Raw genomic sequence first — 16445 nt, 5'->3', positions numbered from 1 at the left:
TTCTGTAAACCACTCTGCAAATTAATCAAACTGAAGGAAGAGGTCATGGGAACCTTCATTATATAACTGGTTGGTCAAAAGCACAGATAACAACCTCAGCTTGCAATGGGCATAGGAAGTAGGGAGGGATTGGGAAGTCTTGTGCAACTAAGCCCTTGACTTGTGGAATCCAGTGCTATCTCTGGGTAGATAAGGTAGAAATATAGAATACCCAGCTGGTGTCAAAACATTGCTTGTTAGAGGTGTGGGGAATTAAACTCCTCGCCTTGCAACTTTGAATTGTGTGCTCAAAACTAAAACTATTTTACAAATTGGAAAACTGCGGCAACAGAAAAGCTAAGTGTCTTGCCTGAGGCTACGTAAGGAGTAGAACTGTCATTACAAACCAAAGCAACTGATTCAAGAGTCCACACTCTTAACTACGAATTAACAGATGAAAAGGTAAAAGAAAGAATTACAAGCAGATGAAACAGCCCATGAAAATACCCCGTGGGCTTGGTGAGAATGGGGACTCAATGTCCAGGGTGGCTAGAGCAGAGAGGGGAAATAAGCATGAAGGTGTCTCTGAGAGGAAGCAGAGGCCCATCTTGCAGAACCTTCTAAACCAGGTTGTGGAATACTGTCCACTCTGAGAATGATGGGATGCCATTTAAGTATAGTAAGTAGGGACTAATAGGAATTTTGAAGATATTCTGGTCGCAGTGTGGAAAAGAGATTAGAGAGAGGATTAGAGTGGATGTGAATAAACTAGTTATTGCTGATGTACACATGAGATACATTGAGAGGTGGACTATGATAAAAGTCAGCTTGAAGAAAGAATGGCAAGTTGGAAATACATGTCTTATTGCATAACACAGAAGTCCTTTTCTAGACTTTTGTACTTGGTCTAAATACTTCCCATAAGAATTCATCTCCAATCTTATAATGGAAGTTAACAGGAAATGAATTCCTACAATATTTAACTTTAAAGAGATAATATTAGATATTATATTCTGTGGCTACATTCTGTTTTTACAAATGAGAAGACTCATCCAAGCAGTGGTGTTAATACTTTAATAAACAATAAAATAACTTGGAAAAGTACCTGGCAGAACACAGCATGTATTAGTCACTCAGTAATATTTATTGAAACTACAATCACAGACAACTAGCGAATCTGATCACACAGACCACAGCCTTGTCTAACTCAATAAACTAAGCCATCCTGTGTGTGGCCACCCAAGATGGCCAGGTCATGGTGGAGAGGTCTGACAGAATGTGGTCCACTGGAGAAGGGAATGGCAAACCACTTCAGTATTCTTGCCTTTAGAACCCCATGAACAGTATGAAAAGGCAAAAAGGTAGGATGTTGAAAGATGAACTCCCCAGGTCGGTAGGTGCGCAGTATGCTACTGGAGATAAGTGGAGAAATAACTCCAGAAAGAATGAAGGGATGGAGCCAAAGCAAAAACCATACCCAGTTGTGGATGGGACTGGTGATGGAAGCAGGGGTCGATGCTGTAAAGAGCAATATTGCATAGGAACCTGGAATGTCAGGTCCATGAATCAAGGCAATTGGAAGTGGTCAAACAGGATATGACAAGAGTGAACGTCGACATTCTAGGAATCAGTGAACTAAGATGGACTGGAATGGGTGAATTTAACTCAGATGACCATTATATCTACTACTGTGGGCAGGAATCCCTTAGAAGAAATGGAGTAGCCATCATGGTCAACAAAAGAGTCCAAAATGCAGTACTTGGATGCAATCTCAAAAACGACAGAATGATCACTGTTCGTTGCCAAGGCAAACCATTCAATATCACAGTGATCCAAGTCTATGCCCCGACCAGTAATGCCGAAGAGGCTGAAGTTGAACAGCTCTATGAAGACCTACAAGACCTTCTAGAACTAACACCCAAAAAAGACATCATTTTCATTATAGGGCACTGGAAGGCCAAAGTAGGAAGTCAAGAAACACCTGGAGTAACAGGCAAATTTGGCCTTGGAGGACAGAATGAAGCGGGGCAAAGGCTAATAGAGTTCTGCCAAGAGAACAAACTGGTTATAGCAAACACCCTCTTCCAACAACATAAGAGAAGACTCTACACATGGACATCACCAGATGGTCGACACCAAAATCAGATTGATTATACCCTTTGCAGCCAAAGATGGAGAAGCTCTATATAGTCAGCAAAAACAAGACCAGGAGCTGACTGTGGCTCGGATCATGAACTCCTTATTGCCAAATTCAGACTGAAATTGAAGAAAGTGGAGAAAACCACTAGACCATTCAGGTATGACCTAAATCAAATCCCTTATGACTATACAGTGGAAGTGAGAAATAGATTTAAGGGACTAGATCTGATAGAGTGCCTGATGAACTATGGATGGAGGTTTGTGACATTGTACAGGAGACAGGAATCAAGACCATCCCCAAGAAAAAGAAATGCAAGCAAAACGGCTGTCTGAGGAGGCCTTACAAATAGCTGTGGAAAGAAGGGAAGTGAAAAGCAAAGGAGAAAAGGAAAGATATACCCATTTGAATGCAGAGTTCCAAAGAATAGCAAGGAGATATAAGAAAGCCTTCCTCAGTTTTATGATTACTATTGCTATTTTTGATAACCATTATGTTAACAAAAAGAATTCAATAGATGTTTGTTCAGTGAGTTCTATGTGTCAGATGTTGGCCTAGGTTTGGAATATAAAAATAACTAAAATACAATCCTATGTTTCAGCTCTTACGTTCATATCCTACTGATGATTAGGTAAAAGTCTACATTACAACGTGAGAGATAACTGCAACATAGTAAGGGTTAACGCATTACTTTTAATTGTATGGGAATCCAAGCCTTATTACACTCAATTGGTTTTAACGTAGGGATTTTCATAGCATGAATACAGTAAAAATCAATGTTCAAAGCTCAAAGCTTCTGTGGTTCAAAGTTCAATAAAATAGTTATACTTTTCTTTTAAGAGCAATCTGGATCCCAGAGAAAATGTAACCAGATAATAGGTTATAAAACCGAATTTTATTTGGATTTTTATGACTGACTGGGAGAATCCATGCTTATAAGGATTATTTTGTTTAGATTAAGACCCCGGGCACTTCATATTAAGTAGGCATGCATGTGTGCTCAGTAGTGTCTGACTCTCTGTGACCCCATGGACTGTAGCCCACCAGGCACCCCTGTCCACAGGATTCTCCAGGCAAGAATACTGGAGGGGGTTGCCATGCTCTCCTCCAGGGGATCTTCCCAATCCAGGAATTGAACCTGCATCGCCTTTGTCTCTTAAATTGCAGGCAGAACTTTTACCCACTGAACCACCTGGGAAGCCCCACATTAGGCGTAGTGTTAAATATATTAAACCTGAGAAGTGGTTTAGAGGACACTTCCTTTCTGCTCAGCATCCTTTCCTTTGGATTAGTGTGGAAGTTCATCCATTCCATATTAATATTTTCAGTCCATGCAAAGCAGGTAAGAATGTCATGACTCAAACAAAATCAATTAAAATATCTCCAGATCATCAGAGATTTCATATCAGGTCGCTAGGAGGGAGTGTGATGTTCTCTTTTTCTGGACAAATGACTTGTAAAATGAAGTAGATTAGGCATCTTTTCATTATGATCATCTCTTTCTAAGAAGTCAGGCAAAGATGGGTAATCCGAGCGATGGAGAGAAATGGAGTCCTAAGGACATCATTTCAACCCTTGTATCTATCTGTGCCTTAAAGTTCTAGCTCCTCCCATCAAAATGTCCGCATACATGAACCAAAACAGTATGTATTCTACTTCAGCTTGTAGGAGTTGAGTTTCTTTTGTTTGCAACCAAATGGTCCTGACCCTTACATGCTGGTAGTACATAACATTTATTGCTGTTATTATTTCATAATTATTCAGAAGCAGTAATACATTATGCAAAACATTGAACAATATAAAACAATTTTAGCACCACAATTCCTAGGAACTTATTTAAATTAAGTCATAAAAATGAGAAGGATATTCATTTGCCAGGAAAGAAGATGAGGTAAACAGAAAGGAAAAGATTGTGATATTACACTGATCTCTCTGCTGGGCTTTTCCTTAGATATCACTCTTACCCTTTCAGAGGACAACCTGCAGTTATTTTACTAGATTAAATCAAGAATGAAAAGGTAGACTAATATCTAACAAGAAGATAATTTAATCGCCATATACTCATAAAACTAGAATACAACAGCAGTAAAATAAATGAACCACAGCTTCACACATCACGTTGATGAATCTCGAACGTGATGTTGAGTGACAAAGCCATTTCAGCCAGTAAGTGTTATAAATAACACTTAACATACCACTAGAAGTATATACAGATGGAATATAATGAAAAGTGAGGAGATAATTAAACTAATATTCAGAATAATAGTCACCCTTGGTAGGAAAGGGGAGAGACGTTATTGGAGAGGCGCAGAGGCTCTCAGAGGCACGGTTAATGTTCTATCGCTTAACCTGGGGTGACAGCATATAGGTGTATGGATTCTTATTGCTGCTGTAACAACATACAGCAAACTTGGTAGTGTAAAACAATAAAAATTCATTATCTCACAGGTTGAAGTTCAGAAGTCTGAAATGGGTCTTATGGAGCATAAATTAAAGTGTTGGCAGAGCCGAGAGTTTTCTGGAGGATCAAGAAGAGAATATATTTTGGGGCTCTTCCAGTGTTCAGAGGCTGCTGCATGTCTTGACTTCTAACCATGCTGCTCCAGCCTGCTTCTATCATCACATGCTCCTCTCTGATTCTGACTTTCCTACCTCCCTCTTTATCAGAACCCTTACTATTGCACTGGGCCACACAGATAATCCAGCTATATTGTACACAGCTATAACCTACCCACACAAGTGAGGATTTATATGGCTAGGGGAAATACATTGTATGAACTGGCAAGCATAGACAGATGTTGCCTGGAAGCACTGAGCCGTTTGGTTTGGAGCCAGCCCTCGTAGGAGAGATCTAAACCACCATGGACTCAGAGACTGGGGAAAAAAGTCTATTATGGAGTAAACACTCATTTGTCAGCAAGTGTGTAGTGCAGGATAGGTGGCAGACATTTTTTTCTGGAAATCTAGCCTTGGCCTAAAAACCCAACACAATTTTAGAACTCACTAGGTACTTTGAACCGAAAATAACAAATCCAAAACCTAAAAACGAATTGAAAGACGAATAAAGCAACCTACCTTCTAAGATCAGGAAAGGTACTGTTTTAGACTTGCTCCTTAGTTTCCCATGTCCAGCTTGATGTTAGCCTCCTAGAACAGTAAAGAAAAAAATGCTTTTGAAATCATATTTGGACCTAAATCATAACTATGCCACATTTTTGTTTTGTGAGCTTGGACAGTGCCTAATTATTTTAACTTCAGCTTTCTCATTTGCAAATCTAATTTCCTCACTGAGAAGGAAAAATGAAATAACTAATTTAAACTTTAAGATTCTAAAACGCTATGAAACTATGTTTCTGTCCTTAATGAAACTCGTGTTGATGATGAGGGGTTGACAGTGTTACCACCTTAACTATAATCAATAGAATCAAGACATTAAAAGAAAAAGAAAATGATACAACGGCATCATGAAAGAGGAGTCTGGTGGAGCAGGCCTTCTGTCCATTCAATAAATGACTAACAAAAACAATTACATTAGAAATAATGTTAATATTAGATTTGTATACTAAAGCAATCTACCTTCTAGGCAGCCATCCTAATTAACCAGTGAATCTAGCCCTTCTTCCCAGGTGCATAATTCATAAAATATGTTAATACCATAAGAAACAGTTAACCAAGTCATAAGCTCATTCTCATATATACTAAACAACAAAAAACATGAAATTACTAACTTGATGGTCTCAAGATTATGTTTCTCATAATTGCAGGAAAAATGCTAGCATGAGTTCACTTCTTGTCAAGGCCGTTGGTTCAAAGGCATGACATTATAGAAAAGGAGGAGAATAGAGGCTAACTTAGAATATTATAAATGACTCAACTAGTTGCCAGTAACCTGAATTCAAACAAATGAACAATTTTACTTCACATAAGCCACTTTATTTGGCTGGGCTTCAGCAGTTACGAATACATTCATTAATCATTAGTTTGTTTATTCAACAGATGTTTCTTGATCATATACTAAGTGCCAAGCACTGCTTAGTTGCTAGTGATTCAGTGGTGAGCAAATACAGATATAGTTTCTACCCTCTTGGAGTTAACACTAAAACTTGTTTCACTTTGCAAATCAACTATACTTCAATTTTTTAAAAAACAACAAAAACCTGTTTCACTGAATAATTGTGAGAAAGAAACAGTTAATGTACTCAAAATATTTTGTTGTAATGGAAGAAAAAAAAAGCTTCAGTGTCTACCATTCTTTGATTATTTAAGCATTTAGAAAAGTATGGGAAATGACATAAAACTACTCCAGCTCTAGTCAATCTTGCCATTGTGCCTTGTTTTGTTTCTTTGTTTGGTTTAGCTCTCCTTTGCCTCTATTTTTTCCCAATCTTATTTCCCTTCCTTCTTCCCTACTTGTAGCTACTATCCTCAATGTTGTGCTTAACATTTCTGTGTGTTAAAAAAAAATTTACTATATAAATTAGTACCTTACGGTAGTATTGTATATTTTGGAATTCCATAGAAATTGTATTACTCTGTACATATTGTTCACCAGCTTGCCTTTTTTTCATTAAAAATTTTATTGGCGATTTTAAAAAAATATTACCATAGTAGTGCTGCTGCTGCTGCTGCTAAGTCACTTGTCATGTCCGACTCTGTGCGACGCCATAGACGGCAGCCCACCAGGCTCCGCCATCCCTGGGATTCTCCAGGCAAGAACACTGGAGTGAGTTGCCATTTCCTTCTCCAATGCATGAAAGTGAAAAGTGAAAGTAAAGTGGCTCAGTCGTGTCCGACTCTTTGCGACCCCATGGACTGCTGCCTACCAGGCTCCTCCATCCATGGGATTTTCCAGGCAAGAGTACTGGAATGAGGTACCATTGCCTTAGTTCATTCACTTTCAGTGCTATAGAGAAAGGACTGGCAAACTTTCTCTGTTAAGGGCCAGACAGAAAATATTTTAGGCTTTGCAGACTATATGGCCTTTGTGGCAATTAGTCTGTGCTGTGGCACAGAAGTAGACATAAAGGACACACAACAAATGAGGATGACCATGTTCCAATAAAACTTTATCTACAAAAATAGCAGCTCAGAGCGGTAGTTTGCCATCCTCAGCTGCTGAGCAGTAGTTCTCAACCTTGACAGTAATTAGTATTACCCGGAGAGCCTTTTCAAAATACCCATGCTTGGTATTGAGACAGAGCTTCCCAGGTGGCTCAGTGGTAAAGAATCCGCCTGCCAAGCAGGAGACACAGGTTCAATCCCAGGGTTGGGAAGATCTCCTGGAGAAGCAAAAGGCAACCCACTCCAGTATTCTTGCCTGGGAAATCCCATGGACAGAGGCGCATGGCAGGCTACAGTATATGAAGTCACGAAAGAGCTGGACACAACTTAGCTATTAAACAACAGCAACAAAGACTATTTCAGTTCAGTTCAGTTCAGTTCAGTCGCTCAGTCGTGTCCAACTCTTTGTGACCCCATGGACTGCAGCACGCCAGGCCTCCCTGTCCATCACCAACTCCTGGAGTTTACCCAAACTCATGTCCATTGAGTCAGTGATGCCATCCAACCATCTCATCCTCTGTTGTCCCCTTCTTTCAATAAACTCTGCACTAAACTGAGAGTAATTGGGTGACTTAATAGTCTCAATACATAAAGAAGTTCTCTTAATATTGCTACCGAGCAAGGGCTTGACATGCAGAGAAGCCAATAATACTGCACCAGCCTTTGAGCAAAAAAAGAGCTTGTGTGCGAGGTCAACTGTCATGGCAGGAGGCAGGGCTCAAGTCTGTCTCCCCTGTCTAGGGTTTGGTTAAACTTTTTTTGAATTATGAACGACAGGCTGGTATGTAGAAGCGCTAGCGGGGCAGTTTCCCATTGGAGAGCTTTGTGTTTAGTCGCTCAGTCGTGTCTGACTCTTTGCAACACCATGGACTATACAGTCCATGTAATTCTCCAGGTCAGAATACTGGAGTGGGTAGCCTTTCCCTTCTCCAGGAGATCTTCCCAACACTTGGCCATAGACAGTAAGGTACAGAATGGTGGGTTTTAGCACTGGATCTTCCAGGACAATGGAGCCCTCATTTCTGAAAGGGTTCCAGTGTTCAGGTTCCAAGTGGAGGAGATGTGGGTTCTGAGTGTTACCTGAGGGAGATTTTCCTTATCTGCACATGCTCAGATTCGTGACTTGCACTTCTGGCTCTGCTGTGTTTGCAAGACAACTAGACATCCATTTATCTGTCGACAGAGAAGGACCAATTTGAGCTGGTCCTGAAGTTACATTAACAATTTTAACTGTTAAAGTATTGACTTATATTAATTTCTTCCCAATTCTCATATTGCCATCTAAGATTTTTACATAGTTACTAAGTCTATTATCTCTTACTAGATTATCATACTTAATTAGGTCACACCTAATCCTACAACGTATGGCTTCCCTGGTGGCTCAGACGGTAAAGCGTCTGTCTACAATGTGGGAGACCTGGTTTTGAGCCCTGGGTTGGGAAGATCCCCTGGAGAAGGGAATGGCAATCCACTCCAGGACTATTGCCTGGAAAATCCCATGGACAGAGGAGCCTGGTAGGCTACAGGCCATGGGGTCGCCAAGAGTGGACACGACTGAGCGACTTTACTTACTTTTACTTTCTAATCCTACAATCCAGAAGCAGCACAGTATGGCAGTGATCACAACTGGCTCTGTGTTGGAGCTTCCTGGGTTCAAATCTCAATTCTACAAATTAATTTTTTAATATCTTCATTATGTTTTAGCATTGCCATTTTTAAAATGAGAGTGGTAGTAACAATTCTATGACCCAGATGTGTTAATGCACGTTTAATGGGACACCTGGTACAGAGGAAGCAGTATAGAATTTAGTGCTTATTTTTATTACAAGAACAAATGTTGTGCGCCTATGATGGAGGGTGTAAAAAAGGTTTTAACAAAGTCATCCAATTAAATAGAACTGAAAATAAATAGGGTAACAAAAGGGGCACCCTCTGGCTTCAAACCACTCATGTTGGTCTGCTTATCCTCTCTGGCCTTGTGTCTGTCACAGAATGTCTCTTATGCTGGAAGAACCTGCAGCATCAGAACAGGGCCAAAGGTGTCCTCCATTACTGCTATCAACTGATTTCTCTGTTTCATCAGAGCTTTCTCAGAGGCAAAGTCCTAAGGAGATTACAGGTTCTACAAGTGGTCATTCAAAGGTGAATCCAAAGGAGCGTCAGCCTGCAGCAGGTGGCCACAGCATTGGGCAGGGAGCCAGCCCAGTGCTGGGTGTTGGTCCCCCAGGATACAAGCACTGCTACCAGTGTGGCAGACGGCCCCTTTGGCCTGGAGAACACTGTGTGATGGGTGCTGGCACCCGGGAGCCACAGACACCTGCACACACTGTCAGTGGCACCCATGTGGACCCCACCACCACAACCAGTGCCAGGTGACAGGCGCAGGCAGAGCACAGGCCGGTCCTTGGGTGGCTCTCTGGGACACCCAGTGGCAGTGCCTGGGGGGCCGGACGCAACTAAACAAATTAGAAACCAATCACAGGGCTGGAGCAAGGTCCTGTAAGCCTCTCTCTGTGCCAGGGATTAACCTTTTAATGTTAGATTGTAGAGAGATGGGAGGGAAGGCGCTAAAGGGACACTCCGAGGGCTTCTGTGTGTGTGTGCTCAGTCCTGTACGACTCTTTGTGACCCCATGAACAGTAGCTTACCACTCTCTGTCCATGGAATTTTCCTGCCGAGAATACTGGAGTGGGCTGCCATTTACTCCTCGAGGAGATCTTCTTGACCCAGGGATCAAACCCCACATCTCTTGTGCCTCCTGCATTGGCAGGCAGATTCTTTACACTGCGCTTCCTAGGAAGCCCCCAGAGGGCTTGGTGCAATAGCTATTTACCAATCAACATGAAAGTACCCCAGTATCTGAACAACAGTTGTGTGATATTTTTAATAAAATAGGTATAACAGATATTTTTATTTTGCTCTGACTGCTGAACAATGTTTTATTTGGGTATTGGTTTATTTTCTCTCAGCACTTTGAGTATATTATTCCATGGTCTTCTGGGTTTTATTGAGGCATTGAGAAGTCTTTTGAGGGTCATTATTCCTATAAATATAATATGTTTCTTCTTTGGCATTCTTTTTTAATATCTTTATGATGCAGTTGTTTTTCAGTTTTCATATGATACTTCTAGAAATGGATTCTTTTTTTCTCAGGAATTGCATTTTCCAAATTTGAGGCTTCATTTCTCATCAAGTATTGATAATACTTCAGCTATTATCTCTTTGAGTATTTCCAAACTTTATCTTTTCTTGTTTCTCCGTCTAGAACTCCTATTATACCCATCCATTCTATTTCCTCCTCTATTAACTTCTTTTTCATATTTCCATCTTTCTGTACTAAATCCTGGGCAACTCGCTCAGAATTTTTATTAATGCATAAGTTCTCTTTTAAAAAACTTATTTGTACCATGGTAAGAATTTAAAGTATCAAAGAGGCAACCATTTTAATTTTTTCTACTGATCCCTTTCGATATGACTTTCATATCACTAAATACCATGCTTTTATTGCTGGTTCTTGATTTTTTCAGATATATAGGTATCGTATCTATTATCTATTGCTGTACAACAAACCACCCAAAATGTAGTGGCTTAAAACAACTTATTATCTTTCATAATTCTGTAAGGTGACATGGTGGTTCTTCTTCATGTGATACCTACTAAGATACTGGACAACTGGAAGGCTTAGATGACTCTCTCTTGAAGCTGGCCATTTGTCTGGGCTGCCAGTTGGAAGCTCAGCCAGAGCCGTGGACAGAGCACTTCAGCTCTTTTTCATAGGGTCTAACATGGTAGCCAAATTCACAGATTCAGTTATTAAGTACTTGACACAAGTTAGGGCTTCCCTGGTGGTTTGATGGTAAAGAATCCACCTACAATGCAGGAAACACAGGAGACATAGTTTCCATCCCTGAGTTGGGAAGATCCCTTGGAGGAGGGCATGGCAACCCACTCCAGGATTTTTGCCTGGAGAATCCTCACGGACAGAAGAGCCTGGCAGACTACAGTCCATAGGGTCACAAAGAATCGGACATGACTGAAGTGACTCAGCACAACTTAGCATACACGCCATGCACAAGTTAGAATTGCTATGTCTTCTTGATTAATTCAGTTTTACGACAATTAAAACATCCCTCTTTACCACTGGTAATGTTCCTTGTACTGCTGTCCAATTTGTCTCATATTAACATAATCATACCAGTTCTATGGTTTAATTAGTGTTTGTATAGTTATCTTGATCCTTACTTTTAATCTGTTTCCACATTAAAAGTGCATCTCTTGTAAACAACACATTGTGGGATTTTGTTTTAATCCAGTCTGTGAAAAAAATTCTTACTTTTGAATTGAAGTGTTTAGCCCATTTACAGTAATAATTAATATGGTTGGTTCTACTATCTTGTAATTTGTCTTTCATTTATCCCATCAATTCTTCCTCTTTTTTCTTATTTACTGCACTATTTTGGATTGAATTATCTGTTTATTTCCTTGCTTTTAATATGCCTTCTTGCTTCTTCCACAGACTTTATAGCTATTACTGTTTGGTGTGTGTGTGTGTTTCCTTCATCGTGTGTCTTCCAATGATTGCCTTAGGGGAGTGGTTCTCAATAGGAGGCAATATTATTTCTCAGAGGACACTGGCAATAACTGAAGGAATTTTTGGTTGTCACACTGGGGGTCATGGATACCATGTGTCTGGTGGTTAGAGGCCAATGATGCTGCTAAACATCCTGTAGTGTACAGAACAGACCCCCATGACAAAGAATCATCTGGTCCAATATGTCAATGACGCTGAGATTAAGCAATCCTGTTTTAGAAATTATCATACGCATCCTTAATTTACCATAGAAATTGAAATTATATTAAACTATTTCTCTACTAATAGAGGGCTTCCCAGGTGGCACAGTGGTAAAGAATCCACCTGCCAATGCAGGAGATGCAAGAGACTCAGGCTCTATCCCTAGGCGGGGAAGATTCCCTGGAGCAGGAAACGGCAACCCACTCCAGAATTTCTTCCCTGGAAAATTCCATGGACACAGCAGCCTGGTAGGCTACAGTCCACGGGGTTGCAAGGAGTCAGATAAGACTGAGCACACACACACATACTGCTAATCGATGAATCTTACAACTGTATATTTCTATTTAACCTCTCCATTCCTTTGTGCTACTATGCCTTATAAAGTCAGTTTTCCTTTTAAAATTTTAAAGAAAAGAACCAATGGTTTATATTTATCCACATTTCCAGCACTCTTCATTCTTTCTTATAAATCTGCATGTCCATCTGGTATCATTTCCATACAGCCTGATGAGCCTGACCAGCACTTTTATAGTAAAAATATGTTGCATTAAAAATTGTGTGTTTATCAGAAAATCTGCCTTCATTTCTGAAGGATATATTCCCTAAATACAGACATCTAAGTTAACAGTTGTTGTTGTTTTTTCCTTTCAGCCCTTTAAAGTAGTCCATTGTGGCTTCAGTCAGTTAGTCAGTTCAGTCGCTCAGTCGTGTCTGACCCTTTGCGATCCCATGAATCGCAGCACGCCAGGCCTCCCTGTCCATCACCAACTCTTGGAGTTCACTCAGACTCATGTCCATCGAGTCAGTGATGCCATCCAGCCATCTCACCCTCTGTCGTCCCCTTCTCCTCCTGCCCCCAATCCCTCCCAGCATCAGAGTCTTTTCCAATGAGTCAACTCTTCGCATGAGGTGGCCAAAGTATTGGAGTTTCAGTTTTAGCATCATTCCTTCCAAAGAACAGCCAGGGCTGATCTCCTTCAGAATGGACTGGTTGGATGTCCTTGCAGTCCAAGGAACTCAAGAGTCTTCTCCAACACCACAGTTCAAAAGCATCAATTCTGCGGTGCTCAGCCTTCTTCACAGTCCAACTCTCACATCCATACACGACTACTGGAAAAACCATAGCCTTGACTAGACGGACCTTTGTTGGCAAAGTAATGTCTCTGCTTCTGGATATGCTGTCTAGGTTGGTCATAACTTTTCTTCCAAGGAGTAGGCGTCTTTTAATTTCATGGCTGCAGTCACCATCTGCAGTGATTTTGGAGCCCCCCAAAAATAAAGTCTGACACTGTTTCCCCATCTATTTCCCATGAAGTGATGGGACCAGATGCCATGATCTTCATTTTCTGAATGTTGAGCTTTAAGCCAACTTTTTCACTCTCCTCTTTCACTTTCATTAAGAGGCTTTTTAGTTCCTCTTCACTTTCTGCCATAACGGTGGTGTCATCTGCATATCTGAGGTTATTGATATTTCTCCTGGCAATCTTGATTCCAGCCTGTGCTTCTTCCAGCCCACCGCTTCTCATGATGTACTCTGCATAGAAGTTAACTAAGCAGGGTGACAATATACAGCCTTGATGTACTCCTTTTCCTATTTGGAACCAGTCTGTTGTTCCATGTCCAGTTCTAACTGTTGCTTCCTGACCTGCATTGTGGCTTACACTTGTTCTAATAAATCAGATGGAGTTCTCACTATTGTTATCCTGTAATTAGTGTTTTCTCCCTCGAAGCTTTTTTTGTTTTTTAGATTTTCTTTTTATCCTTTATTTTCAGCAATTTGACCATGATATGTGTAGGTATTGATTCTTTGTATTTATCCTGTTTAGTGTTTGTTAAGTTTTTTTGGATATATGGTTTGATGTTTTTCATCAAATGTAAATAATTTTTTTTGCTATTACTTCTTCTTCAAATACTTTTTTCTACCCAATTCTCTCTTTCCCTCTCTTTTGTAACTCAAGTGCAAATAGGCTGAACTACTTGATATTATCTCATAGACTGTTGACAATCTGAATTTTTTCTCCTATCTTTTCTCTCTTGGGATTAGTTAATTTCCTTTTAACATTTTCTAGTTAATTAATCCTTTCTTCTACACTATCAAATCTGGATGTTAAGACTAATGGATACTTTTAAAGAATATTTCTGGTATTACATTTTCCAATACAATTTTTAGTTCTAAAATTTATTTTCTTCTGATATTTTTCTTTACTGAAATATTATATAGCTTCACCTATTGTATCTATGCTTTCTTATATATGCTTCCATATATTTATAATAGTTGTGGTAAAGTTCCAGTCTACAGAGTCTAATAGGTGGGTCTTCTCTTAGCTGTTCATTCACTAAGTTGTGTCCGATTCTCTGCGAACCCATGGACTATAGCATGCCAGGCTCCTTTGTCCTCCACTATCTCCTGGAATTAGCTCAAATTCATGTCTAGGGTCATCTCTAGGTCTACGTTTATTGACTATATTTTTCTTGACTATGGTCCCATTTTTTTCTGCTTATTTTCACATCCATTAAAAAATTAACTTAGATATTTATTTTTAAGAACATTGAAAACTGAAATATAATTTGTTTTGTTTTGCTTATTCCCAGAGAGTGCAAGCCCACTCCTTAGTTAAGATGAGGGTGATTATTCAGATTATTACAAGTTATATTCAACACAGGGTTTATTTTCAAGCTTTAATTCACTCATAATCAGCCTAACTCCCCCAACACATTAACTCTATGTCTTTGATTTTCTGTTTTTTTAGTCTTTGAGTTGGGAAGAGGTTGGGTACTTTCAGATATTTTGGGCTCATTTTTAGATTCAAATCTGATAAGGTCCAGAACCCAAACATTGTGAGGATATAGAGGACTGTGTTTTTAAATACCTATTTTCCAGGATTTACTTCTTATTGCTGCTTTCCTGGTAATATTTGAGTATAAGTGGCATGTAGAGAGGGGTGAACTATCAAGGTGGGTAATTTATTGTCAAATTTGGAGCTTATTCTGGTTATCTATTGCTTCATCACATATTGCCCCAAATTTAGAAGTTTAAACATTTGATATACTGACATTTGAACTGAAATAAAACAATAAAAACTGAAATATGACCATTGTATTATATTCAGGAACCATGTGAATCAGGCTGGAGGTAACCTGCCTCCAGGGAGTAGGAATCTTCTAGAGATGGCTCCAATCACGTGCCTGCTGGTTGATCCCAAATGTTGGCTGAGAATTAAGCTTGGGATGACCCTGAACACCACCACATGACGTTTCCTCACACCATAGCAGCTGTGGACTCCTTATACTGCAGTGGAATTTGCAACATCATGTATCCCAAGAGGGCCAGCCTCAGAATTCACATATCATTATTTTCACCATTGTCACAAATTTGACCAGATTCAAGGCAAGAATCATGAACACTACTACTCCATGGAAGGAATGTCATTGTCACATTGTAGAAGATTCTGCAGGATGGAAGATACTCTTGAGGACATTTTTTTTGAAAACTCAATCTACTATAGTCTTCTTCAAAATTCCTTTGCATCCCACAAGCCCACATTATTGTCTAAATCTTGGTTGATTTCTTCTCTTCTCTTCTCCATCTTTGACAAGCTAATTATCCATCCACCTGTATTTAGTCAGTCAGTTAGTTAGTTCAGTCACTCAGTCGTATCTGACTCTTTGCAACCTCATGGACTGCAGCATGCCAGGCTTCCCGGTCCATCACCAACTACCAGAGCTTACTCAAACTCATGTCCATTGAGTCACTCATGCCATCCAACCATCTCATCCTATGTCGTCCCTTTCTCCTCCTGCCTTCAATCTTTCCCAGCATCAGGGTCTTCTCCAATGAGGCAGTTCTTCGCATCAGGTGGCCAAAGTTTTGGAGTTTCAGCTTCAGCATCAGTCCTTGCAATGAATATTCAGGACTGATCTCCTTTAGGATGGACTAGTTGGATCTCCTTGCAGTCCAAGGGACTCTCTAGAGTCTTCTCCAACACCACAGTTCAAAAGCATCGATTGTTCAGTGCTCATCTTTCTTCACAGTCCAACTCTCCAGGTGACTACTGGAGGTTTTCTGTTTATTTATGAATACCTATTTCTCTTTGGAAAGCACTTTCTCAGGGCTTTCTTTCATTCTTCATTCCTTGCTGACCTCATTGAAAAATATTATTTTTTGTTGAGGTTTTTCTTGTTGCTACGATTTGTCTTTCACATCCTTCTACATCTTAACTGAAAGCAGGAGTTTCTCTATTAGTTTAATTTTATTACCTTCACTTTTGATATCTATTAGTTGTTTTAATCAACTATTCTCTTGTGTCCCTGATTTCTTTTTTACGACATTAAGTATTTTAAGCATATGTTATAGAATCTGATTGCTTTATTACATTTATTCTATAAAATTCATGGGAATTTTTTCCTCTGCTATCCCTGTGTCTTGCCTATGTCATGGTCGTTTGTAATACGTGACTGCAAGTTCATTTTCAGTAT

This window comes from Ovis canadensis, chromosome 6 (assembly GCF_042477335.2).
Source record: "Ovis canadensis isolate MfBH-ARS-UI-01 breed Bighorn chromosome 6, ARS-UI_OviCan_v2, whole genome shotgun sequence".
Taxonomy (NCBI): Eukaryota; Metazoa; Chordata; class Mammalia; order Artiodactyla; family Bovidae; genus Ovis; species Ovis canadensis.
Note: the sequence above shows the minus strand (reverse complement) of the source record.